Below are 26576 nucleotides of genomic sequence, written 5' to 3' on the forward strand. Positions count from 1 at the left end.
ATATGAGGAAAACATGAATCCTCAACATACGAATACCACGCAGAACCTACAACACATGCACACACGATTCCACAGTAACACCCCTGTTGATATTTCCTGTGATATTTCGTACCCCTTTTGAGTTATATTATTTCCAAATAAATAAACATATGTGTACACTGCATTCTGTTTGTGTTTTTTGGTTGGTTTTTGTTGGTTTGTTGTTTTTGTTTTGGTTTGTTGGTGTTTTGTTTTGTTTGTTTGTTTGTTGTTCTTGTTTTTTTGGGGTGGGGGCGCTTTCATCAGATGGGGAGGTGACATGTCTCACAAGAGAGACCAAGGCCTGCTCTCTTCACCAGATCTGCAGTTTGGATATGTGTGCACTATCACGTTCACACTGCGATTTGTTTTAGAAGATTATATATTTAAAGTTTGTTTTAAGAGATCATAAATTCAAAGGTAAATCGAAACAATGTTAATTTCATTATCGTCAAGTCGTCAACAGCCACCTTGTTTAATATGGACAGTATTTCGCGTGATTTGCCAAAGTTGAGGCACGGGCTACCAAACGGTTGATGCCCATGCCTATAATAACAAAAGGACATGTGAGTGGATAAAATTGCCTAGGGTGTTCAGGTGACAGTGAGCTTACTAAGGTAGCTAAGTACACAAAAAGCTACCATTGGCATGGCAACTTGCATTGCCAATGGCGATTAGCCGCTGCCGCTGCATGGCCCTAGTAGCATATTTAATTATACGAAAGGCCTTCCTAGCTTTCAAATGCCAAGCTGCCAAAAGCAGCTACCGCTGATTGGCCCAAGACACCATAGCTGGCAACTACCATTGCCTGCAAAAGCAACTACCACTCCCTGACAACAGATACCATAGCTGGCAACTACCATTGCCTACAAAAGCAACTACCACTCCCTGACCCCAGATACCACAGCTGGCAACTAACATTGCCTGCAAAAGCAACTACCACTCCCTGACCCCAGATACCATAGCTGGCAACTAACATTGCCTGCAAAAGCAACTACCACTCCCTGACCCCAGATACCACAGCTGGCAACTAACATTGCCTGCAAAAGCAACTACCACTCCCTGACAACAGATACCATAGCTGGCAACTACCATTGCCTGCAAAAGCAACTACCACTCCCTGACCCCAGATACCATAGCTGGCAACTAACATTGCCTGCAAAAGCAACTACCACTCCCTGACCCCAGATACCATAGCTGGCAACTAACATTGCCTGCAAAAGCAACTTCCACTCCCTGACCCCAGATACCATAGCTGGCAACTACCATTGCCTGCAAAAGCAACTACCACTCCCTGGCCTAAATAGTAAAACTAATGTGGTAGCCACCCACCGGCCCAAATGTCAACTACCGTTGTCATGACGACTACCACCGCCAATATATGTGGCAATGTAAGTGGCAATTGGTTTCCCCCACAGTAAGCTGGTTTACGATAACGGCTTTAAAGTCGTTAAAGAGACTGAGAAGCAGGTAACCACTGCAAGTTTCCAATGAAAAGCAGGTAGCCTTAAACGCGAGTAGTCATTTTGAAGTTCATTTGTCACTTGCAGGAAAACCCACAAGAGCGATGCCACAAAGCACCAACGTGCTACATCAACACCCACGACCACCTAACTTGCCTTGATAGGGAAAAGAAACACTGACCCTTGGAGATACCATCCTCCCATTAATGTAGACCAAGTATCAGGGCATACAACAAAGTGTCAACAAACAGGACAGTCCTTTTTCTCTGAGGTGGACGTCCTCCCAGGCGTACAATGTCTTGGAAACCCACCCTTGTAAGCATCTTTATTTTGTAGTCCCGACTTATTTATACTTTTGTAGGGTGTGGCTTTATATCTCTCAGTAATACCGTGCAAACCCATGTGCGAAATACGCTTTTATGTCGTTAAATCCCCAATTATCACTCACTCACTTAATCCAGCGCAGCCGCCAATGTCAAGGTCATCCACAAAAGCCAACCCACCCAGAGCCACCGAGGCCTTACCTCGCCTCGATGATAACAATGATAACGATAGAAAGGTAAATAAACACAGAACGGGTTAGTATTATATGATACCAAAGAATAAATTTATATCACAAATTTGATTTTATCCTATCATGAAACATTTATTGATATCGCACTTTTTTACATATTAATAAATGCAAACTTTCTATTCACAGAAGGTTTTTGAGACAAGTGATATTAATAGCATGTCGATTCTCAAACACTCAAAGGATTTGCTTGACTTGTTGCAATCTCAGCCAGATCCATTCTTGCGGATCTGTTTCTTTATGCACACAAATCGGAATTTCTCCTCGGATTGGCAATTTCAAAAGACGGTTATTTGGCCTAGAAGTTTAAATTAAGCTTCAGGTATGTTGATGATCTGATATCGCTCAATAACAATCAACTAGCCAATTCCCTTCCACTGATTTACCCACCTGAGCTTGACATGAAGGAGACCAGTGAAACCGCCTCAGTCGTTGTATAATAAAATCTATGCACAAAGATTCAGAGTGATAAAACACTCTCTGCAAGTCTGTGACTTCAACTTTCCCAAAGTCAACTTTCCCTTCATATCGAGCAATATTCCAGCAGCTCCAGCTTTTGGTGTTTACATTTCACAACGTTTGACATACAATCGAGCATGCTCTTTCTACCAAGATTTCGAAGAGCGTCGTACGACTGTTGGTCAGAAATTGTTTGATCAAGTTTGCAACGTTAAAGGCCTCAGTTAAGCTTTCAAAACGTTTTATGGTAGACATGTGGAGGAAGCATACGTTCGCCTTTTGGCGAACACTTGGTATCATCACATTTGAAGTGCTTCATAAACATGCTCATGATACAGTCGGAAATGTACTATCGACTCTGCTTTTAGCAGAGACTTCCTATGAATATGGAAAGGGTTTTGTCGAATTTATTTGCAGCAATGCTGTTTATGTGTTAACAAAATTAAGAAAGATATAACTTTCAGTTAGGAATACTTATGTTTTGCTTACTGTTAAGTTTAGAAAGGATTTCACGTTTCTTTGAAATATCTTTAAAATACATTATATTTACATAGATTATAAACCTTTATACGAATGCGCTGATTTCTGTGTGTTACTTGTGTACTGTTATTATGAATTTCAATTATAGTTGCTGAAATGACAAAGCAAAAGTAGCTTTCAATGCTTAAATCTTGTTAGCAAAATATGAGAGTTGAAATTTATACACACGTGTCTAAATATTTCATTACTTGAGGGGGGCACAAGTGGCCCATTCGTCTTAAGGCTTCCTAGTTCCTTTCACAGAGTCGCGTTTCTTGGGAAGCCAGATATCATGGATCGTGAGTTCGAATCCCGGTTCATCCGATCATGTTTCTAGGTTGTCAGCATGCTCGTGATATAGTAGGAATTGTACACTCGACACTGGTTTATGCAGTGATTTCTATTGGATATGGAAAGGGTTTTGTCGCTTTATTTACGACCCTATGTCTAAAGTATTATTACGTATGCATGTTTAAAATACATAGCAAGATGCTTCCTTACATCATATAGACTGAAATAAAACTAATTAAATATTACACTACAATAGCCGTCGTCCTTCTGTCAGAGTAGACTTGCTAAATTTGTAAAGGATATATTTCATTTCAATACTCTTCATAAGAATGAGGGGCGGTCGGGTAGCCTAGTGGTTAAAGCGTTCGCTCGTCACGCCGAAGACCCGGGTTCGATTCCCGACATGGGTACAATGTGTGAAGCCCATTTGTGGTGTCCCCCGCAGTGATATTGCTGGAATATTGCTAAAAGCGGCGTAAAACCATACTCACTCACTCATAAGAATTATAGTAGCAACGAGACTGATATTTAAATGACACAAGTGTACATACAAGTGCAGTTTATTTAAGCATGGTAAGATGACAATTTCCCAGTTGAGCTATCAGCTCAGCCTGTGTTCTCCAATGGGTACAGTGTAAACTGGGGCCAGGTTTGCTTGCTAGCCAGAGACCAGTCCAGGCGGAGAAGATTACAAGATATGATGTTCTTGTAGATAGCCGGTGCGCGAATAACCGACTACAGACCATGGAACAAAGGAGGGATTCCGCTTGTTGCCCCCCAGCGCGAGAACTAGTGCCCAGTGCCGTGAACTGGTCGTGATTTGGTTACAGGGGTGACTGAGTTACAGCAGTAAGTAGCAATAATTTAGATACGTGCAATAAAGCCATTTAGTAGTTCGTACTAAATGCAAATAGCCATACCATTCCTGTTTCCTCTGTATGTAGAAGTTACTACCAACAAGTACATCAAAACCCGTGGAAACAGTCATGTTGTAATGCCCATCCCAAGTGCCATGTACACCCTATCAATGGAACCAGTACTGTTTTTCTTACTTCCCCACCGTATTATACTTATTGTTGTATGGCCTTGAATACCCAACCTATATGCAAAACAACAACATATACATTCATTAAGTCTATTCCTTTGACACTACAGAGAATGCTGAAATTAACATTATTTGATTCCAAATGTTAAACAAAGTATATTTAAGAGACAACTGATTCCATTGAACTATCCACACATCAGAACGCAGGTGGAAACGTTATGCGTGACGTCATAAGACATCCACGGCAGGATCGGGGAAGCAGTTTAAACATAGTTGGTTTAAAGCAAGGTCTACACTCACCGGTTTAATGTCCAAACTGTGGTTATTGCGTCTGTATTCACATCTGGGCGTGCAGTCTGGTGTGTCACCTGATCTGAAGGATGTGATCGTTATATGCAGAACATATTATATGCAGAATAATCACTCAGTGGTCCGTGACAATATAGGAATTTGTAATTAATACGTTTATCATTTCTTATATTATGTGATCCTTCCAGTTCATATAATCACGAATACTCAAATGATATTGATATTGAATCAACGAGTGTCTACAATCTGGCCGATGTTGAATCAACGAATGTCTACAGTCTGGCCGATGTTGAATCAACGAGTGTCTACAGTCTGGCCGATGTTGAATCAACGAGTGTCTACAGTCTGGCCGATGTTGAATCAACGAGCGTCCACAGTCTGACCGATGTTGAATCAACGAGAGTCTACAGTCTGACCGATGTTCAATCAACGAGTGTCTACAGTCTGGCCGATGTTGAATCAACGAGTGTCTACAGTCTGGCCGATGTTCAATCAACGAGTGTCTACATTCTGGCCGATGTTGAATCAACGAGCGTCAACAGTCTAACCGATGTTGAATTGACGAGTGTCTACAGTCTGACCGATGTTGAATCAACGAGTGTCTACAGTCTGACCGATGTTGAATCAACGAGTGTCTACATTCTGGCCGATGTTGAATCAACGAATGTCTACAATCTGGCCGATGTTCAATCAACGAGTGTCTACAGTCTGACCGATGTTGAATCAACGAGTGTCTACAGTCTGACCGATGTTGAATCAACGAGTGTCTACAGTCTGACCGATGTTGAATCAACGAGTGTCTACAGTCTGGCCGATGTTGAATCAACGAGTGTCTACAGTCTGGCCGATGTTGAATCAACGAGTGTCTACAGTCTGGCCGATGTTGAATTAAGGAGTGTCTACAGTCTGGCCGATGTTGAATTGACGAGTATCTACAGTCTGGCCGATGTTGAATTGACGAGTATCTACAGTCTGGCCGATGTTGAATTAAGGAGTGTGTGTCTATTGTTTGGCCGATGTTGAATTAACGAGTGTCTAGTCTGACCGATTTTGAATCAACGAGTGTCTACAGTCTGGCCGATGTTGAATCAACGAGTGTCTAGTCTGACCGATTTTGAATCAACGAGGGTCTACAGTCTGGCCGATGTTGAATCAACGAGTGTCTAGTCTGACCGATTTTGAATCTACGTGTCTACATTTTGGTTCATTGCCCAATCTGTCCGAAATCAGTGAAAAATTGATAATATACAACTTAAATAGAAACATTTGACCATATTGTTATGTGGCAGTGTATGTTTCTGTTGATTGCATGCACGCACGCACGCATGAATGCACGCGCACACACGTCGCATTCATCTTTCCCCTTTATCCCTACAACCATGTCATTATGTCTACGTCAGCCATCATGGAGACATGTGTATGCTTACATACATAATCCATCCTCCCACCATTCTTCAACATCCATCGAACCATAACTAATATCCGCCTTCATGTATCGGTATTCGTGCTTACATACATACACCCTCCTACCTTTCCGCTACATCCATTGCACTCATGTTCTCATTGCATTGCATGCATCGAATTACACGTTTAATGTATCGTAAATATTTTACAATATGTACATATTAAATATCAGCAAACAGAGAGTTTTATAACGCAATAGATTTCAGAAAGAAGGGCAGCCTGGAATTTTACAATGGCATCAGAATGCACTAAGACGTTCAGCTGGTCAGGAGGTGAGAGTTGCGGAAAATTACCATAAACCTCAGTTACAGATCTCCATTAAGAATATTTAAATTGTGATAAAAAGATCACAGCTTGCTATAAAGTGTACTTCATCCCTGCAATTTCCTTAGCTATAAAGTTTATGTCTAAATGCTTATGTTGACAATGACCCAAATGTTTATATTAAAGTCCACGCAAATATCTCCACATTTAAAAAAATAGCTAGATTGAGGCTTTGAAGACATTAAGAAGTGATACACGTGAGGAAGAAAATTTATGGATGCCAACGTCTTTATTATGAGGCAGAGAACATATATATGTACCTGTAAGAACAACAAAAGTAAAAAGATAGCAAAAGAGGAAACGCAACAAGGGAAGCCAACAGGTAATTGGCGCTAATTACCCCGGCCTCCCGTTTGCCCATTGTCCATTGCCCATTACCAATCATTCATAAGTTCAGATTTGACTTTAGTTTGTCCATTGATAATCGACCATCAACGTCTATTAACTCAACCCTAAAAAGTACAAGAATCTGTACTTGACTGAGAAAGTGTTATCCAAATATAACATTTGTTACATTTGACCACGTTCTTAATGGCATTGTGTGTTCGAAGCTTTCGGCCATGGGAGCCGTGCAATCCTTCACTTGTCAGAGGGGTACAAAAAGTACGTGATCTGGACTAACAGTTGGCCGACTTTTTTGTTTGGTGGAAGCATCGGCGGCTGGGTTAGATCGCTGACTGTGTGTGCTGTTGATTGGGTGCCTCACTCACAGTGTAGGTAAATCCCGGACGGGCATCTGTACTTTACTAAGAAAGTGTTATCCCAATTATAACATTTGTTGTCAAGAAAGCACATTAAATGTATATTCGGCTTTGGATGGGTAATATCACAGACATTTACGGATATTGATAACGACTTGAAGGGGCTTCGTAACACAAGTCTTCTTCAATTCTAACTCAAAATGTGTGTGCGTGCGTGCGTGCGTATGTGTGTGTATGTGTGTGTGCGTGTGTGTTGGCGAATGATGAAAACAAACACGGCCACCAGTCACTAAATTTGCGTCACAATCAGTCTGTCTTCTTTCATTTGTCAACTTAAAAAAACATCCATTCGTTCACTTGTGCTTCCTACTCAAGTTACCAAACACACCCTGTTTACACACGTACAAGATATATATTACGCTGGGGAGAATTTATGATTATACGTTGATACGTCTAACTGCTGCCACGGTAGGCAATGCCATATTTCTTATCGCCAGGGATCACAGGTGTGATACCAGTCTTCCTCAAGGGAGGGGCGGTCGTGTAGCCTAGTGGTTAAAGCGTTCGCTCGTCACGCCGAAGACCCGGGTTCGATTCCCGACATGGGTACAATGTGTGAAGCCCATTTCTGGTGTCCCCCGCCGTGATATTGCTGGAATATTGCTAAAAGCGCCGTTAAAACCATACTCACTCACACTCCTCAAGGAGACGTCTGATTAAACTCTTTGCTTCGTCGATGCTTCGTCTAGCCCAAACTGGTAACTGGTACCACTAGCAACGATACAATGGCGTAGAAAGACTAACAATGAGTCAAGCATCCGTCACTCGATTTCCATTTTCTTGCATTTGGAAAGCACGATTGATTGTTTGATTGATAGATTGTTTGTGGTAAGTGATTGGTTGATTGATTGAGTTAGCTGATTGAGTTGTTTTATTAAAATTGTTTGATTGAGTTGTTTTATTAAATTATTTGATTTGAGTGAGTCAGTGAGTCAGTCAGTGAGTCAGTGAATCAGTGAGTGAGTGAGTCAGTCAGTGAGTCAGTGAGTCAGTGAGTCAGTGACTGTTCCACTGGTATGTCCGGATCGGGGTACGGGTCACCGGCTTAGCGTCACCGATCTAGATATATCTATGCCGAAATAGGTCACCCGTGCGGTTAGCGTAATCTCGATTCATGTATTCAGGAACCTCTCGTGAACAACATTTATTAAAAATGCTACCGAAGAATCAAACAACTTAAAGAATGGAATCATTCTAATATTTCACATAACAGTTAACGTACTTCTTAAATGTTGTCTCGCCATTCATTCAGACAGATCTCGAAGATATGTTAATATTTATGCGAGGAGGACGGATTCGACATCGCGATGCCGTTCACAATCCGAAAAAGCCTGTGATATGTCATGAATAGCCCATTGCATCTCCTGAACAAAGACTTTCTTTTGCACGTGTTGTCACAGAGCCACAAACTTAGGGCAATAGATCAGATAAAAGCAGGGCTGCTGGAATCGGTTGAGGTCAACTTCCCATGACATTAAACCCTATTTGACAACCGCTTTAAGAAAGTGCCGCTATTCATGTACACAGCCCTGTGGATGAATGAACGACCTAGCGAGGCCAGTAGCGCCACCTAGTGAGATATAATGGAAGAAGACCAACCGAGAGTTGAATCTTGACATACTCCGGTGCCATCTGCAGAACTTTGGCAATATTGGCAATATTCCAGCAATATCACGGCGGGGGATTCCCACATGATATGCAGAGAATCGAACCTGGACTTTCGGCACGTTTGGCGAACGCTTTTACCACTAAGCAACGCCAGCGGTCTTGATCATATGATCAACTATATGTGTTTTCATTTTTCAAATGTTAAAGTTTGAAATCACAGATAATGTTTATCACCACTGTAAAATGCAAGGACATCAGCATATCATCATCATCACCATCATCATCATCACCATCATCATCGTCGTCACCATCATCATCACCACCACCATCAGCATCAGCATCGCCACCGGTATCATTATCACGGGTATATACGGTACTCAACACAAAGATTAACGAAGGGCATCTATTTGATCAGGGCTTTTTTAAATATCTACAACAGCTGTGTGTCAGTATATCCAGTTTCTGTCAGTGTAGAAAAATACCTAGCCTGTCAGCTGTGAACACGGTTCTTCGGTATCGGGCATCAGCTGATTTTCTTACGTCCTTGACACACAGAGACTTCTTGACATGATGTAACTTACCAGGGAGAGGGGATAGTCGGATTGCAGACACGAGGTGGATGTCGTCAAAAGAGTGGTACGAACTACCAGAAACCGTTTCATAGATCACGCTTTCTGTCTAGGAAACTAATCATTACTGCTGTACAGTATCAAATATATTAGAACAGATAAAGAAAATAACGACACCAATTCACAAACTGTTTAAAATTATATTCCCAGGATATATATACACAACCGGGCAAAAGAAAATGCCTGCCATTTTAATATCACACCTGTGTACTGTGAAATTGCGGCCCCCGTGTTCCTTAAGACATCATGTGCACGTCACGTGTTGTGAGACACTCATTGATATGATGCATGTAGTATCGCCTACGATACCCGAAGCAAATACATCTCCATCGAATAACCATTTCTTGTTTGTTTCATTTTTAACCACCATCAAACACGGGTGTATACTTACTTTTGCCCGGCAATTTACACAAGTTAATTGACGATTGGAACATGGTGATCGCAATTACAAACTGCACAGTGAGGTGAGGTGAAATGGGGTTTAACATCGCGTCCACGATAATTGCACTTTTAGAGCGATGTGCATGCACAGAGGAGACTTAAATAGGGATCGGGTGAACATAATGTGGTACCTTGTAGATTGTGTGTCATCAAACCGGACAACTTTGGTCTTTGACTGGTTGTGGCGTAAAACACACTTATTCATTTACTTGTATCGGAAATTGAATGTTCATCTTAATTGTTATTGATGAACACGTAATATATTTTTAAAGAAATAACACAGTGACATAATAACTACAACTTTATGTGAGTACGAGTAGCTCTATTGGAGATAAATAAGTGTTATAAAGTTGTAAGCTTCTTCACAACCATGTAACCATGAATTGACTTTATTGGGTAATGCATAAAGACATAGCGACCTAAAATAGCCAAATATGATACGATTTCATTTGTCCATCATCTTGGATGCAAGGCGAAAACATTTTAGCACGTTTGAAGCTACTGAGAATGCCCCCTGCAGAGTTGGACGAACATTCTGTGGTAGCGCGGCGGTGTCGACCAGAGGCTATCAGCAGTATTTCCTTTCCAGGTTATTTAGGTCCGTTGTGTGTGTGTGCGTGCGTGCGTGCGTGCGTGCGTGTATGTGTGTATGGGGGGGGGGGGGGGGGGGCGTGGGTGTGAGAGTGGGGGATAGATGATGGATTTAACAACAAGTAAGGACATCTGAGCGGGACGGTTTTCGTAGATGGATTAGTATATGAACTATGATTCTCTTTAGGTAGAAATTAAAGATCCACGATGTTCGACCTGGCAGAAGTGTGTAATCAAACCTAGCGGCATTGGTCTTTGATTGACTGTGGCGTCAAAACAAACTCATCCATGTACTTTATCTGAATGTTCATCTTAATTGTTATGGATAGTCACGGAGCCGTGATCCAGAGAACAGGCTGCCATCAGATAAAAATGAAGTAATAATAGGATTACCGCCCAGGAACATCAGAGTAAGTCAGTACAAGATTGAAAACGGCCCCATAAGTATGTATGACAGGCTAGTCGGGTATTGTTAACTGTATGTGTGAAAACAAAGTTATTAAATGAATAGCAAAACTGATGAAAGTCACTAATAAACGTGTATAAGTGTTCTATCGTCACTGCAAAAATAATGAGTGTTTGTCTTTAGTATTAACATTCAAATACGCGATATCTGTATTAGCGATATTGTCTACGTTTCACCGGTGAGTAAGCGTTAGGCTTACTATCTCATAGTACAAATGTTGCAAGAAATTGTGTTTCTGAAGACATCACGATACAGTTTTTACAATGCATCACGTCTGCACTAGCGCTTGATAACAGCCTTGTGTTTGGGTGTTTCAGTAGTTTAAATTGCTGCTCTTCATATTGTTGATTAAACTTTGATACTATGAACAATATAAGGTTATATGAGAGTATGACTTTAGAATGGTAACATGCGATAATGTATATGTGATATATAGGATGACATAAATAGAACAATGAGTAGTACGTCCAGATTAGTGTATAGGCAACATCTAATAATTAAATTCAACAACTCTCCTTTTAAGTCTTTTTCCTGACTTAAAAGTAAATGAAAGAACACAATCGTCCGGAATACAATCATTATGTATAATTCTGGTGCACTTCCAAGTGATAATATAGCATACAATAAGCTTTCGGCTCCCGTTTGGATCGGCTTTGGTGGGAGCCTAGACATCCATAGAATAGGTTCATCTCGGAATGTCCCATATAACTGGAGCTCCTCTTCAATTTAAATGGAGTTACTTGTTTCTTTCAAAACTATACAGTTTTCGAGACTAAGCATTAGTCTGAAAAGACATCACCAGTATGGAATTTGAAACTAACACTGCAAACACGAAAACGTCGTTTTTTTCCGTATATGGTCAATGGACGGAAAAACGACTAAAAATTCATTAAAATTGATTAATTGGTGAGCGTCTAGAAAGTGTGCAGAAAATGGTCGAGGTTTTCAAGCGTAAAATGGACGGAAAAACGATGCTTTTTGCTCCGCCTTGTACAGCTGTTAATGGCCAATCAGCTGGCGCTGGTCCCCCGACGCACGTGATTCCTAAGGCTTCCTTTCGAAAGCTTTAGGTTTCGTATTTCTGGCATGCCTTGCTCTAGTATCTGTCGCGCGCAGTGCAGCGAGATTTGCTGATAAGCCAGTTTTAGGAAATGCAATATGGATTCAGGCACGCGCCAAGAAGTCAAACCAAACAATGTTACCAAGTTTATTGTGGTAACATATCCCTCGGCTATGAACAGTTACCCCTATCGAATAATGGGTTGTCTTTCATTTGGTTATAATAATAACAAAATTTTTAATGTGAAGTTAACAAGATATACGGCTAGGACGAGAGGTCGGTCACATGACGTTCTTTACGTGACTGTATTCTTGAAATGGCGTAAACACTGACTACTTCCACATTCCTGGGGAAAACCCTTGGAATTCCCTGGTACGAATTCATACAGAAGCGTGGTTGCATGCCCGCTACAATCCATCCCAGAGAAAAAATCAAACGAAAAAAACATCCAAACTATCGTAGTGACAATCAACAGCAATCTATGAATTTACCTTAGTATCTATTTGACACATCTTTACAATCACCTTTCAACGATCGGCTAATAGATCAGTGATGACAAAGGCTTGAAATAGCCACAGGTTAATTAACAACTTCGGAAATATCTCCCGTCACGTTTATCGTGTCGGCCATTTTGACGTATTGTACTTGATGTAAATGTATTACGACGCTCTGTCATTGTAATTGACTTACTGAGGTAATCCTCATCTAATGAGGATATTGTTTGGAATATATTTCTTGTAAACATACTAAAACATGGGGGGGGGCTATTTTATTCCGGGATGGCCCATTAAAGTTAGCAGTAAGTCAAGGCACCATGCGTGTATATGATCTGTTATTATATGTGTTTAAATTACGGTTTGGGGCGTTAATAAAATACACTGACGCACTATTCAAATCAATTGGTTAATTGAATATGCTTTCTTTTACATATTACATAACAGCACTGCACAACATTTGAACAGTTGCAGTAACACACTACGGTAATCGCATTAAACACCATTTTCAACTGTACAGTAATTTAGTATTTCAGTTATATCACGGTGTACAGACTGATGTGGGATTAAAATCCGAATTGGTTCAGGCCATCCAACGGGTGTTCGGGAAAAGGTGAGCGTATCCTGCCACACAAGTGGCACCCGTCACAAACACATGCAAGGACAAGTCAATTGTTCACCTGAACAAAGCACGGAAACACACAGTGATGCCCGTCCTCACTTTTACCGAGCATGTAAATTATATTGTCCGTCAAAAACATGGACGAGTATAAACAATATGTTCATTCACGTAATACATGTCATACATTTTGACAAAATGTATTGACTCGGTGCATTATTGTTAATCACAGCGTATAGAATCGGCATGCAGTTGAACTCATCACCCATCCTATTATTGATAATCCTTCTTGAAGATCTATGAAATCAGAAGCTGCAACACTTTATCTTTTAATTGGCATGTCAGACTTCTATTTCATAACTCAGTTTTATTTGCACGGATCACGGAAGGGACATTGTCGCGTTGTCGCATTGTCGCATTGACGCCCTTACAAAAACAAGCAAAACGTGTCAAAATTAACAAAAGCGCGACAATTGGCCATTTGTCGCATTGTCGCGTGTTTGCATTGTCGCTCTTTGAATAATCCTTTTCTTTATTTTACAAAAGGGCGACGATGCCGTAACGCGACATTTTCAAGGTCAAAATATGTCTCGTTGTCGCATTGTCGCCCCATCACAAATGTGTATAAAAGTTAATGCTACAGTAAGGAAGCGGTAACCAAGTTACATCTGTCGTAGAAGTTCAACCTGATACATGTAAGTCTTGAAATGAAAACACAAGTCCGTCCGCGAGTCCATAACGTTTTATTGTGAGCTCTTCTCTAAAAGTGCTTAGTGTTCGACTCCCAGTTCCAAACACGTAGTACCTCATCAACAATCCACATACCTCTAGTGCAGTGGTCTTCCAGAAGATCTTACTCTTGACCGCATTAGACAACTGACGAGTGCACGCCTGACCTGTGACCTCGTTGCAACCCTCATGAGGTGTTTGCCGAAGGGAGAGGGGTAGGCATTGTGTGCTCAAGCCCAGCGCGGAGCTCCCGACACACGGTATACTGAATGTTGTATACAGTATATTGCAGTTGATATACTGTATACTGCATGTGATACTTATTAGCGGAAATGTTACAACTTTCAAGATTCAAGATTCAATTTGCATTTATTTCATATACAACAGACCGCCGTAATATATCACTGGAATACTGCTGAGAGCGGCGTTAAAACAATTTGTTTTCATAATGGGGCGCTGCAGTCATTTAAAATAGAACCGTAAACATATGTAGTACCAACTCACTCACTCTGTTTCGAATATTCAGCAGAAAATATATTATTTACCAGGTCTTTGGGAAGAGATATCAGATTTTTATAAGCAGTCACATAGGGATGATAAAGGACCCCTCGCTGATTAGGTTCTTGTTTACTTAAGAGCAGAGTTGGCCATGTTAGTTGATATAACCAAAATCCAGGAGCTCCGGCGGGGGGCAATCTGGTCTTGTTAGTTTATGGTATGAGCTGTGGCGTTGACCCAAGAGAATAATGTAAAAAATGAGCTCGAGACCAACTCAAATCTATAACGACTGGGAAAGTCTAGATTTCCACAGCCCTAGCCTGAAATTAAGAATTGGTCTAGGCTCCATTTTAATTGTATTATGTTCATTTTGTAGACATGGATGGACCAACCAGGAGAGAAATTGATGGAATATTAATATCACATGTTACCACTGATCCAGTTAAATTCATCACACAATAATATATTAGTATTTGACATTACGGCATTTGATTATAAGGGCATGATCTTGTAAATGTTCACTGTAGTAATGTACACACCAGTCAACTTTATTATAATTTTTATTATAGTGTAGCGCGGCATCAACGATTACTTTATGATATCCTCACTTGTCATCGATGTATTGACATCGAACAATGGACGACAATTCGAAATTCTTATAAATAGCTTCAATAGGGACAGCGCCGGTGTCAGTACAATTTTCCTAGTTAAAGTATGTCTCTACAACATATAATCTGAAGCAGACAAGAACAATATTTTTTTTATTAATGCTTACTTTCATGGATAGAATTGAGGCAATCTAGGCTTGCCAAATCGTTCTAGACTTGAGCTGGATTCCTTTTAAATTTATTCTCTATGGTCTGGGAGACGAACGGGCTTCAGTATCGCATGGAGTGAGTGAGTGAGTGAGTGAGGTTTTACGCCGCTTTTAGCAATATTCCAGCAATATCACGGCGGGGGACACCAGAAATGGGCTTCACACATTGTACCCATGTCGGGAATCGAACCCGGGTCTTCGGCGTGACGAGCTAACGCTTTAACCACTAGGCTACCCGACCGCCCCAGTATCGCATGGAGAACTGGGACAGCCTGAATCAGTGTAATCGGATATGTTGTGGAGTTTCGGTTTGGGGCTGTTTGCTGAATAGAACAAGGGCTCACGAACAAGGGCACAATGTAGAGATTAAATCATTACCACCTCTCTTTATATCAGATATGTTATTGTGATTTGAAATCTCTTTTGGATAATTGCGAGTTATGTATACTCTGTATTCTTTCGTCATGGTAGCATATATATTTTCTATGTTGCTTTTTGACTTATCAACAAATAATGATAACTACAATGTAAACCTCTCTTTGGAGATATACAATAATACTACTGAAGGGCATATCTGAAAAATGGGACTTATCGACAAATATTTCTTTCTTAAATACTACCCGTTACAGGCATTCTGATCTTTATATTATACTTTGTACAGTTTAATAAATAATGGCAAATTGTGTATCTTTCTACATTTTGAATTAATTATAATTTCTGCTATAAAACCTTAGCATCAGATAGAGATATAAACGAATATGATCTATACTGTGATAAATGAATTATCAATTTCGTATTATGAATTAGATAAACATAAATATGATAGTAAAACAAATTATTTTAATCTGTTCGTGTGAGTAGGTAACGAGAGATCTAGGCAACTCATTAACGTATCCATTTGTGAAAAATGAACTTATATTAAAAGTTTAGGGGGTTGAACATGTACATTGAATGACAGGGAAGAAAGCAACGCAATAATTAAATTATGAATCAAATTATGTTATAAATATAACAGAATATATAGAAATATAAGTTTAATTTCTCATTGTTGGAAGGTGTTTAATAATAGATTTTGTTTGTTTGTTGTTTAACGCCGCACTCAGCAATATACCAGCTATATGACAGTGGTTCGTAAATAATCCAGTCTGGACCAGACAATCCAGTTATCATCACCAAGAGCACCGATCTACGCAATTGGGATACGATGACATGCATCAACCAAGTCAGCGAGCCTGACCACCCGATCGTGTTAGTCGCCTTCGAACAAGCATGGGTTGTTGAAGGTCTATTCTAACCCGGATCTTCACGGGTAATGTTTTTAATAATAAGGTACAATAAAATTCTGAATATGTCCATAATAAGTGTATATAAGTAAATGGATAATATATCCATACACGCCAATTAAATGGCTGCATATGGTTCTTTGATGAACTCTTTTACAAGTCCATATTTCAAGACAATGTATTTGATATTCATAATAAATCCACAAAAGCTACACAATGGCGACAAAACGGTACCAGCATCACAGATTCCAATAATACATTAGATCCATATAATTACTTTAAAGTTAAAACATGTATCTAAATAGAAAATTGGAAGGATATACTTCCGACATTTTTCGTATTTTGTTTTCGTTTGGAGAGAGAAGTTGTGATTGGTATCTGATGGGTGCAAACAGGTGTTCCCTTCCGCCCAGGCCTTACGGCAATGCTATAGCCCAAAAGGAAACAAGCCTAGATGTTCAACAGGTTCAGGCTGAAATTTCCATCCCACTTGGGCTCCTTTTACATTTAGATATAGTTTCTCGTGTCGATATGTGTCAAAAGAAATGAATTAAATATTACAGCACTGGTGAATAGGTGGTATGCGCATGTCAGCGTCGATCCTACAATATCCTTTTATGCAAAATACATATATGCCGATGAATTAACGTAGTAATACTACGCAAGTATATGTCAAGATGTATACATCAGTAACATCTCGTGATCTTTATTCGTGCTTTAAGCTCTTTTTCTACCGGAGATTATGGGGTGTTACATCACACCAGAAAGCCAGGTCCAAATTCAAGTCATAATTTCATGGTCCGTCTTGTATGTTCGAAACCAATATCGCAATATGGCTGAATATTGCTAAACGTGGTATTAACCCGATTACTCACATAATTATTCCATTTTCTACAGTCATCTACGAACACTATCTTTAAGGAGGTATATCTATATCATCCAAATGTCCATACATATATGTCCACATATATATGTATAAAGCAAGTCGTCCTGCACACTTCCTTAATAGTAGTTTTTGTTTGATTGTTTGTTGTTAAACGCCGCACTCAACAATGTACCAGTTGAATGGATTTAACAACAAGTAAGGTCATCTTGAGCGGGACGGTTTTCGTAGGCAATAGATGGATTAGCATATGAACTATGATTCTCTTTAGGTAGAAAAAGATCCACGATGTTCGACCTGGTAGAAGTGTGTAATCAAACCGCACAGCATTGGTCTTTGATTGACTGTGGCGTCAAAACAAACTCATTCATGTACTTGATCTGAATGGTCATCTTAATTGTTATGGATAGTCACGGAGCCGTGATCCAGAGAACAGGGTGTCATTAGATAAAAATGAAGTAATAATAGGATTACCAGAAAAACGGGGTATAACACCCAAGCCAATAACCTCCCCTCAGGAACACCAAAGTAAGTCAGTACAAGATTGAAAACTGCCCCATAAGTATGTATGACAGGCTAGTCGGGTATTGCTACTTGTATATGTGAAAACAAAGTTTTTAAAATTAATAGCAAAACTGATGAAAGTCACCAATAAACGTGTATAAGTGTTATATCGTCACTGCAAAAATAATGAGTGTTGTCTTTAGTTTTTACATTCAAACACGTGATATCTGTATTAGCGATATTGTCTACGTTCCACCGGTGAGTAAGCTTTAGGCTTACTATCTCGTAGTATAAATGTTGCAAGAAATTGTATTTCTGAAGACATCACGATACGGTTTTTACGATGCATCACGTCTGCACCAGCGCTTGATAACAGCCTTGTGTTTGGGTGTTTCAGTAGTTTAAATTGCTGTTCTTGATGTTGTTGAATAAACTTTGATACTATGAACAATATAAGGTTATATGAGAGTATGACTTTAGAATGGTAACACGCGTTAATGTATATCTGATATAAATATATATATATATAATAGGATGACATAAATAGAAAAATGACTGGTACGTCCAGATTAGTGTATAGGCAACATTTAAAAGTAGATGAAAGAACACAATCGTCCGGAATACAGTGTATAATTCTGGTGCACTTCCATGTGACTCTTCAATTTAAATGGAGTTACTTGTTTCTTTCAAAACTATACAGTTTTAGAGACTAAGCATTAGTCTGAATAGATATCATCAGTTTGGAATTTGAAACTAATCTGTTTACAGTAACAGAACACTGTTTAAGTGTCATGTACAAATGAGAAAGTGGAATCCCGTCAATTAGGCGGACGAACATTGAAACTATTAATAAACATTACAATAAGCAATATCTTGAAAATGTATATGCATATACTATCTGGTAATAAACACAAAGATCACCTTCTACAAAAATAAGTTTTAAAAGCAGGTTGATATTCTTTTGCGTATTTGACGAGTATATAACTTTCGAAAGTATAAATCCTTTTCCTATACTCAGGCGTTCCTGAGCCTTGCGCTTTCCTAATTATTTTGACTAAAATTATTACCGTTATCATTGTATTTGTTAATGGGAAATACGCGCCGATCAAGTACGTGCCATAAATTAAAGCGACATTGTACAATTCCGAACTCATCACGAGAGAGTGTTTATGAATCACTGTTAAATAGTGGTGACATATAGTGGAAACAATACGCGAAATTGCGCATGCACAGAACGGAAAATTTGGACAAGGCATTAAGCAATCCGCATGCGCAGAACGATTGATTTCAGTACTTCCGCTAAGCGCTTCGAGTACAGCGTCAAACTCGGGCATGTAATCTAACACGCGAGAACTGACCAATGAAATCTGAGAAGTAGGAATACCGGTAGACGCTGTTGCTTGATTGACAATGCCAATCAAGAAAGGGAGGAGCTTGATGATATCGTTCTCTCCCAGTAAATTCCGATGTCAAATAACGACGTTATTTGGATGGAAAAACGATGGTTTGAAAGCGTCCAAATAACGTCGTTTTTCCGTCCAATGACCATATACGGAAAAAACGACGTTTTCGTGTTTGCAGTGTAATCTGTTTACAGTAACAGGACACTACTTAAGTGTCATGTACAAATGAGAAAGTGGAATATCGTCAATTAGGCGGACGAACCTTAAAAGTATTAATAAACATTAAAATAAGCAACATCGGGAAAATGTATATGCATATAATATCTGGCATTCTACCATGAATTTGGAATTTACTCGATTCTGATTGGTCAATCAGAGGCTATTAAATCACAATAAACCCCCTCTGATTGAAACAGCTGGTTTGACGGCCGTATCACATTTAACATTTGAAACCTCACTCTGCGCGTTGGGTTCCAAATTCAATTTAGCGGGGTTAAATCTACAGGTAACCTTGCTCTACATTGAAAACACAGTATGTTTATCTCCTAAATATACACCAACATCACCTTCTACAAAAATAAGTTTTAAAAGCACGTTGATATTCGTTTGCGTATTTGACGATAATATATCTTTCGAAAGCATCAATCTTTTTCCTATAGTCAGACTTTCCAGAATATTTTGACTAAAATTATTACCGTTATCATTGTATTAGTTAATGAGAAATACGCGCCGATCAAGTAAGTGCCATAAATTAAAGCGACATTGTCGATTCCGAATTTATCACGAGACTGTGTTTATGAATCATTGTCAAATAGTGGTGACATAGTGGAAACAAAACGCGAAATCGCGCGTGCACAGAACGGAAATTTGGACAAGGCATTAAGCAATCCGCATGCGCAGAACGATTGATTTCAGTACTTCCGCTAGGCTCTTCGAGTACAGCGTCAAATTCGGGCATGTAATCTAACACGCAAGTACTGACCAATGAAATCTGAGAAGTAGGAATACCGGTAGACGATGTTGCTTGATTGACAATTTCAATCAAGAAAGGGAGGAGCTTATGATATCGTTCTCTCCCAGTAAATTCCGATGTCAAATAACGACGATATTTGGACGAATAAAGTATGGTTTGAAAGCATCCAAATAACGTCGTTTTTCCGTCCAATGACCATATACGTGAAAAAACGACGTTTTCGTGTTTGCAGTGAAGGTCACTCATCCCTAACAATACCGGGGTATTGTCAAGGCAAAGATCGCCAATGGCGGACGCGGCACGGCAAAGGACTTATGGAGACGAATGAAGGACTTATGTAAGTAAAATGATAATACCGTCAGGTTTATGTGTCGTGGAAAGAATGACGATGGGCGGGCTGCCACAGGTGCCATCGATTGGTATTGGTGCGCGTGGTATTTGTGTACACGATCCAATGAACAATATAATCAGAAAGTTAGCGGTACAAATTCTGAGCAGGGATTTTGGCTCGGAATCGAAAAATTAATTCGCGCTTCTGAAGACGCTAGCCCCATAAGTACGGCTTCGATTTTCTTCATCTATGTCTCATGGTGTAGCTAAATGGATGGGCTTGAAATAAGTGTATGGTTTTATTGGACATTGTTGAACTAGTCCTCGAACGAACTTAGTGAGTTCCCCTCGTTACATGCCTTTCCGTTTATATAGTATACTGACACTGGGTGTGACCATATGTCTTGTAGCTGCTATTTTTTGCCTTGCAAGCCCCTGAAGGAGGGATACCCTTGCTAAACAATAAACAATGCTTTAAATAACAAAACAGGTTTAAAACACATCACATACTTTGATTACCCCAATCTCATAAAGGCAGAGAAAGAATGTGTTTTATGGAGGTATCGTGCTTTTTGGGGCATGATTCGAGCCCATCCTGCCAGAGTGAGGCACCTAATCGCCAGCACACAAACCCACTCAGCCACCAAGGCTTCCACAAAAATGAAAGTCCGAAAATTTGTCGTCTAGATCACGTACTTTGTGTACCCCACTGACAAGTGTAAATTGGCACGGCTACCATGGCCGTAAGCTATGAATACACAATGCTATTTTGAAATCAGACAAGTGTAACAAATGTTATATTTGGGACAATACTTCCTTAGTCAAGTACATATAAACCCAAACAATTACGAGAATCAGTACTTTACTGAAAAAGTGTTATCCCAAACATGACATTTGATACATTTGACCGACTACGAAATTAGAAATTAAAAAATCGTTGACAATATAACACTATATCGACTCTTAAAGATCTCACTTAATGAGCATGTTTCTATATGTTCTTTTAGCAACAGGGCAATAACGGATCAGACGTATCAGTGAGAATATGGGAATTATGAGAAGGCTGTTGTTTTTCTGAATTGTTCCCATTTTTCAAACCAAAAGTGTCAATGCATTTAAAAGCTGCATTCCTATCACAGTATCCACACAAGTTTTCATCAATCGGCTTCAAACATAATTCCCATTGGTCAGTTCGACACCTCAAATAATAAAATAATTAATTCGAGATTTCGTTAGAATGGGAGATATTCAGCCAGACGCTGTGCACTGAAAGACGAACCGGTCTTTTTCATTAAAATACGCGCACGGGCACCTGTATATCTCACACCGAGTGTCACTAAATTGCCCAATGTGATCAGTGGAATGTATATGAAAAGCAAAGATGCGACAGACAGGGTTCTTCCGCTCTGTGGCATCGTCTTTGTAAGTCATCATAAAAAATGTGACGAATTGAAATGAAACAAAGAGACAGAAAATGGGAAATGAGAAAAAAACCAACTGAACTGTAATGTGGTGGATGATAACGCCAATGAATGGAAATACGGTCGTACGAATTCGTACGATAAATTATAAATATATGATGAGAGATCGTTACAATAAGGTAACATCCAACCAAAAGGCACATTTGAAATAGTAATGTAATGATATAATATAAAATACATGTATATTTCACATGATACCATAACCTTTTCATGCATCCTATTCCGCATTCATTGCACAGTGTTTAATAGTGCGCACAGATGAGTAAAGACCCACTTTTTCAAGTCGCTCAAGTGTTGTTGTTGCTTTAAGTGTTCAAGAGGTCGCCTTGAGGCTGACCTGTCCTTCTGACCTGACCTTCTTTGGAACCCATGTGTGTGAGTAGGGTACACATATCTATTGTAAGTTTAGCCTCATACCGACGAAGTGTAGCTCCAAAATAAGGGAGGTAGTATGCCACAACTTGTGGTTTATATATATTGTAAACTGAATATATGTATTTGAATGTATCTGTATCGAAAATTGTGTGTGTCAGTGTGGGTTTGCGTGTGGGTGAATTAATCTCTGATTGGCATGGCACATTGTGTTGAGTGTTTAAACAATGTGTCTGGATTGGTATATACTTGTAATATTGCCATGTAAATAAACAGAAATCCATGATGATTGTTTTTCATGTCACCATGTGGTATACAATATTCCAATCAGATACGTGATCAGTTGTCAGAAAGTGTGTGTGTGAGTGTGTGAGTGTGTGTGAGTGTGTGTGTGTGTGTGTGTGTGTGAGTGTGAGTGTGTGTGTGTGTGTGTGTGTGTGTGTGTGTGTGTGTGTGTGTGTGTGTGTGTGTTTTCAACATGTTGTACAAAGCATTCGAAGAGGATATGTGACCGGTAGTCAAAAAGTATGTTTGGACCCTGGGGAAATTGTATTTATGTGGCTACTTATAAGTTGAATTCAAATAAAGTCAGCTGCCACGTTACACACATCAATATCAAATTGAGTTTTGAGCAAATGCAATTTTTTCACACAAATATTTTAGCGAAATATTTTAATAACGCCACAAATAAGAGTTAAAATGAGTGGAGTTATGTGTCATGATACGTGTAGAAACAACCTTTAAATACTGAACAACAAAAGTTCATGTGACATTGAATAAGATTTAATGCAAAGTTGTTTTTTTTTACCAAATCTGAAGCAATTTTGGTTTGCAACAGATAAAAGACTCCTGTTAGTGTTCAAATGGTTTAATTTGCCATACTGACTTCAGAAAATGCGCAATTTCATTAAAAAAAAAAATGAACATGCCAAAATGTCAATTTACAAATCAATAGCGTGTGTGTCCACCTCTGGTTGCGATGGAAGCAACACATCTTCGTCTACTGCAATGGACAAGGCGTCGCACAAAGTCCTGTGGGATATCTGTCCATATCTGATGGAGCATGTTTCGAAGTTCCTGGAGTGTCTGTGGAACACGCGGTTGACGTCGAAGGCGCCGATCCATCTTATGCCACATGTGCTCGATTGGTGAGAGATCAGGGGAGCGAGCCGGCCAGGGGATGACATTCACGTTGTTTTGTTGAAGAGAATCCTGAAAAAGTCGAGCAATATGAGGCCGGGCGTTATCAGGTTGAAAGGTAATGCCTGGTCCATGACGACGCAAAAACGGTAGAACAACAGGGCCGATGTTCTCGTCGCGGTAGCGCTGTCAATTGAGATTTCCCTCTACCACTATCAAACAGGTCCTCTGTCTTGCTGTAATCCCACCCCATACCATAACGCTGCCGCCCCCGAACCGATCTTCTTCCATGATACAATGACGTAACGCTCACCTCGACGTCGGTACACTCAAATCCGTCCATTGCTGTGGCTGAGGTGAAAACGAGACTCGTCAGTGAATAGAACTTCTCCAGCGTAGACGCTGTCTGCACCACTGTAGACGTGCTTGACGGTGGTTTCCTGTCACAATGGCGGGTTTTCTGGCGACAATGCCTGCACATCTGAGGCGACGACGTACGGTTTGTGAACACATTCGTCGAAGGCCAGGGATGCTTCTTGCAGTCACTGTTGCTGGCTAGAATCGATTTCGTAGGTGTGTTGTTCGAATCCAGCTGTCTTGTCGATTATTGGTTACGCGTGGCCTGCCACTCCGAGGATGGTCTCTGACTGCATTCGTCTGTTGCCAAAGTTGCCATAAACACCAAATGGTGTTTCTGTGGACGTTACACTGTCTTGCAACATCACGTTGACTCGATCCTGCTTCAAGCATATCAATGGCTCGCAGACGCTCATTTTCGGACAGGCGTGGCATTTCGTAATGTTGTTTAATTGCGTAATTTTGTTGTTTTTCTGAGTGGTTGTTGTCAGCACGATGCTAAACAATGCATATGGAATCCCGTTAACGCACATGTTTTTATACCCATTCTTGGGGAGTGAAATGCATGGGGTCTGCATTAAAGTCAACTTTTCCATGAAATGAATGCTTTGCTGTAGCAGTTGCGTATTTGTGACTTGATTCCATACATGTATAACAATATTGAAAACCACACTTTACTTGTTTGAAAAATACACTAAAAATATTGGTGTCACAGTAACTTTTATTGTTAAGTATACATTTGCAAAACATAAACATGAGTTGGGAGCAAATGAAAATATAATCCCCAAGGGGCGAAATATTTTAATAACGCCACAAATTAGTTCGATAAAGTTTAAATTAGTTGAATTATGTGTCACGATACTTGTAGAAACACCTTTATATATTTCCAAAACAAACCTGAGTTTTGAGAAACATATTCTTTTTCTTTTTTTCTTCCTTAGAATGTACCAATGAAAACAGCATGTTGAATTTGGTAAATACCTTTGACGGAGACTGGCCACAGCATGGAGAGTTTCTGGACAAATGGGTTTCAAGAATGAAATTGGAGGTGTTACATAAAACTACGAATGAATGAATGGGTTTGGTTGTTTGTCGGTTTGAAGATATTTCAGTTATATTATGGCATGTTATATTTGTTTGCGGGGAACCCACGTGAACGGGTGTGGTGCAGGCAAACCAAGGATCATAACCACGGCGAATCGTGGACTAAAACCCACGATAAGCGGATCCTGGGCTCATGCTGCAAATTGCAGCGATAACGATCACTACTAGGCCACCAGTATCCCCTTCAAAACTTAAAAAGAAATATAATTATGGAATCGTTTCAGACATTTAATTATTCACTTTGTGATTAGGAATGTGAGTAGGGTTGTGTGTCGACTATGTTGTCAAAATAACGTGTATCAGCAATGCAAATCTCCGCTAATGGTAGTCATCTTGCATTCAGTATACCGCGCGAACGTTTCAATCAACAAAACATGACGTATACATATGTTGTGAAACAGCCAATAAAACAAAGTCCAGTGCAGCAACAGATCTACCGTTCATGTTTAATTACATGATGCAATGCAATGCACAATATTCAAGTCACACAGAGCGCAATAGTTCGACCACGGCGTGACCAGAATTCTCGGGAACTTACCCTCGCATAAAGGTTAGTCTGACAGCAGACATACATCAACCGTAGTAACATTGCCGTCAGGATTACCAATCGTCAGCATTATGGTAACATAATGCTTGTTTGTTTAACACGGTGTTGTGACAACAATCCGCTACAACAGAGTCTTAATTGCAGTCATGGAAAACACTTTAAGTCATGGTGTATTTTCCTAGGTTTAAGCACATACATGTGTATGGAATATTTTTTATATATATTTGAAGTTGTACTGTGTTCTCTTTCAAAACATTCTAGTCACTTTGGAGTGACGAAGATCTGGGATGTGGTATGTGCAACAGGAGAAAGCTTAGCGCTGAGGGAGAATTTAAAAATTAAACGAGACTTACCTGTAAGGTGAAGTTTGATTTTATTTCTCCGAGGTAACAGGGAGCTGTTGAGATCACATGCCACACTCGTCCTCCCAGATGGCTTTCCCCACAGAACCAACCCTTTTATGGCTGGACCCGACTGCGCAGGCGCAGTCTAGTGTCACCGCACTCTGGGAATTACAATAAAGCTCACCTTACAGGTGGGTCAAGTTAGCCTTCAGCCTTTTCTTATGTGGCAAGTCATACAATACGCATTTTGTGAATAGAATGGTGTGAAACGTACACTTCGCAGATCAAGGGCGAGACAATCTGGTGGCTGGCATATGCTATGCTTACCTCGAGACTGACACCGTTGAACACGGACACGAGTACACTGTTTCACCTCGCTATTCTCTATCCGTCCACAGGTATACAGCAGGTATACTCCATTGACAACTGTGGTTACTGTTACGTGTTGATTCTCAAATTGAAACAATTATTTAACCCAGAAAATTGTATGTAAAGGGATTTAGTGTAAAACCGACAAATATTATACAATCGGCAATTGTATTACACAATTAAATAAGTTAACAACTCAATACACGTTGTCGTACAATATTCAATGGCAGATGTCAACGCGCGTGTTGACGGGGAATTGGCTCTTTGGGGAATCAAGGACAAAATCGACATCACTGTTCGGGAACGTTTT

The 26576-nt window shown here is 39.9% G+C and overlaps 1 protein-coding gene across 3 annotated transcripts in view; it reads right to left on the bottom strand.

Annotated features, from left to right (window-relative positions):
* LOC125377865 (sodium- and chloride-dependent betaine transporter-like) overlaps positions 1 to 26014 on the bottom strand; it is a 77337-nt gene extending 51323 nt beyond the window's left edge. For 2 of the 3 annotated variants that reach the window (XM_048391934.1, XM_048391932.1), the window contains exons 1-2: positions 25907 to 25995; positions 4667 to 4739 (exon numbers count right to left, since the gene is read on the bottom strand). The gene's annotated coding sequence lies outside the window, so the exon portion shown is untranslated. Of the gene's footprint in view, positions 1 to 4666; positions 4740 to 25906 lie in introns of all 3 variants that reach the window. The other variant, XM_048391933.1, reaches the window with a different exon arrangement.
* Between the last annotated feature and the right edge of the window lie 562 nt (positions 26015 to 26576).

The sequence above is a fragment of the Haliotis rufescens genome, unplaced genomic scaffold, assembly GCF_023055435.1.
Source record: "Haliotis rufescens isolate VD_foot unplaced genomic scaffold, xgHalRufe1.0.p SCAF_102, whole genome shotgun sequence".
NCBI classification, from domain to species: Eukaryota; Metazoa; Mollusca; class Gastropoda; order Lepetellida; family Haliotidae; genus Haliotis; species Haliotis rufescens.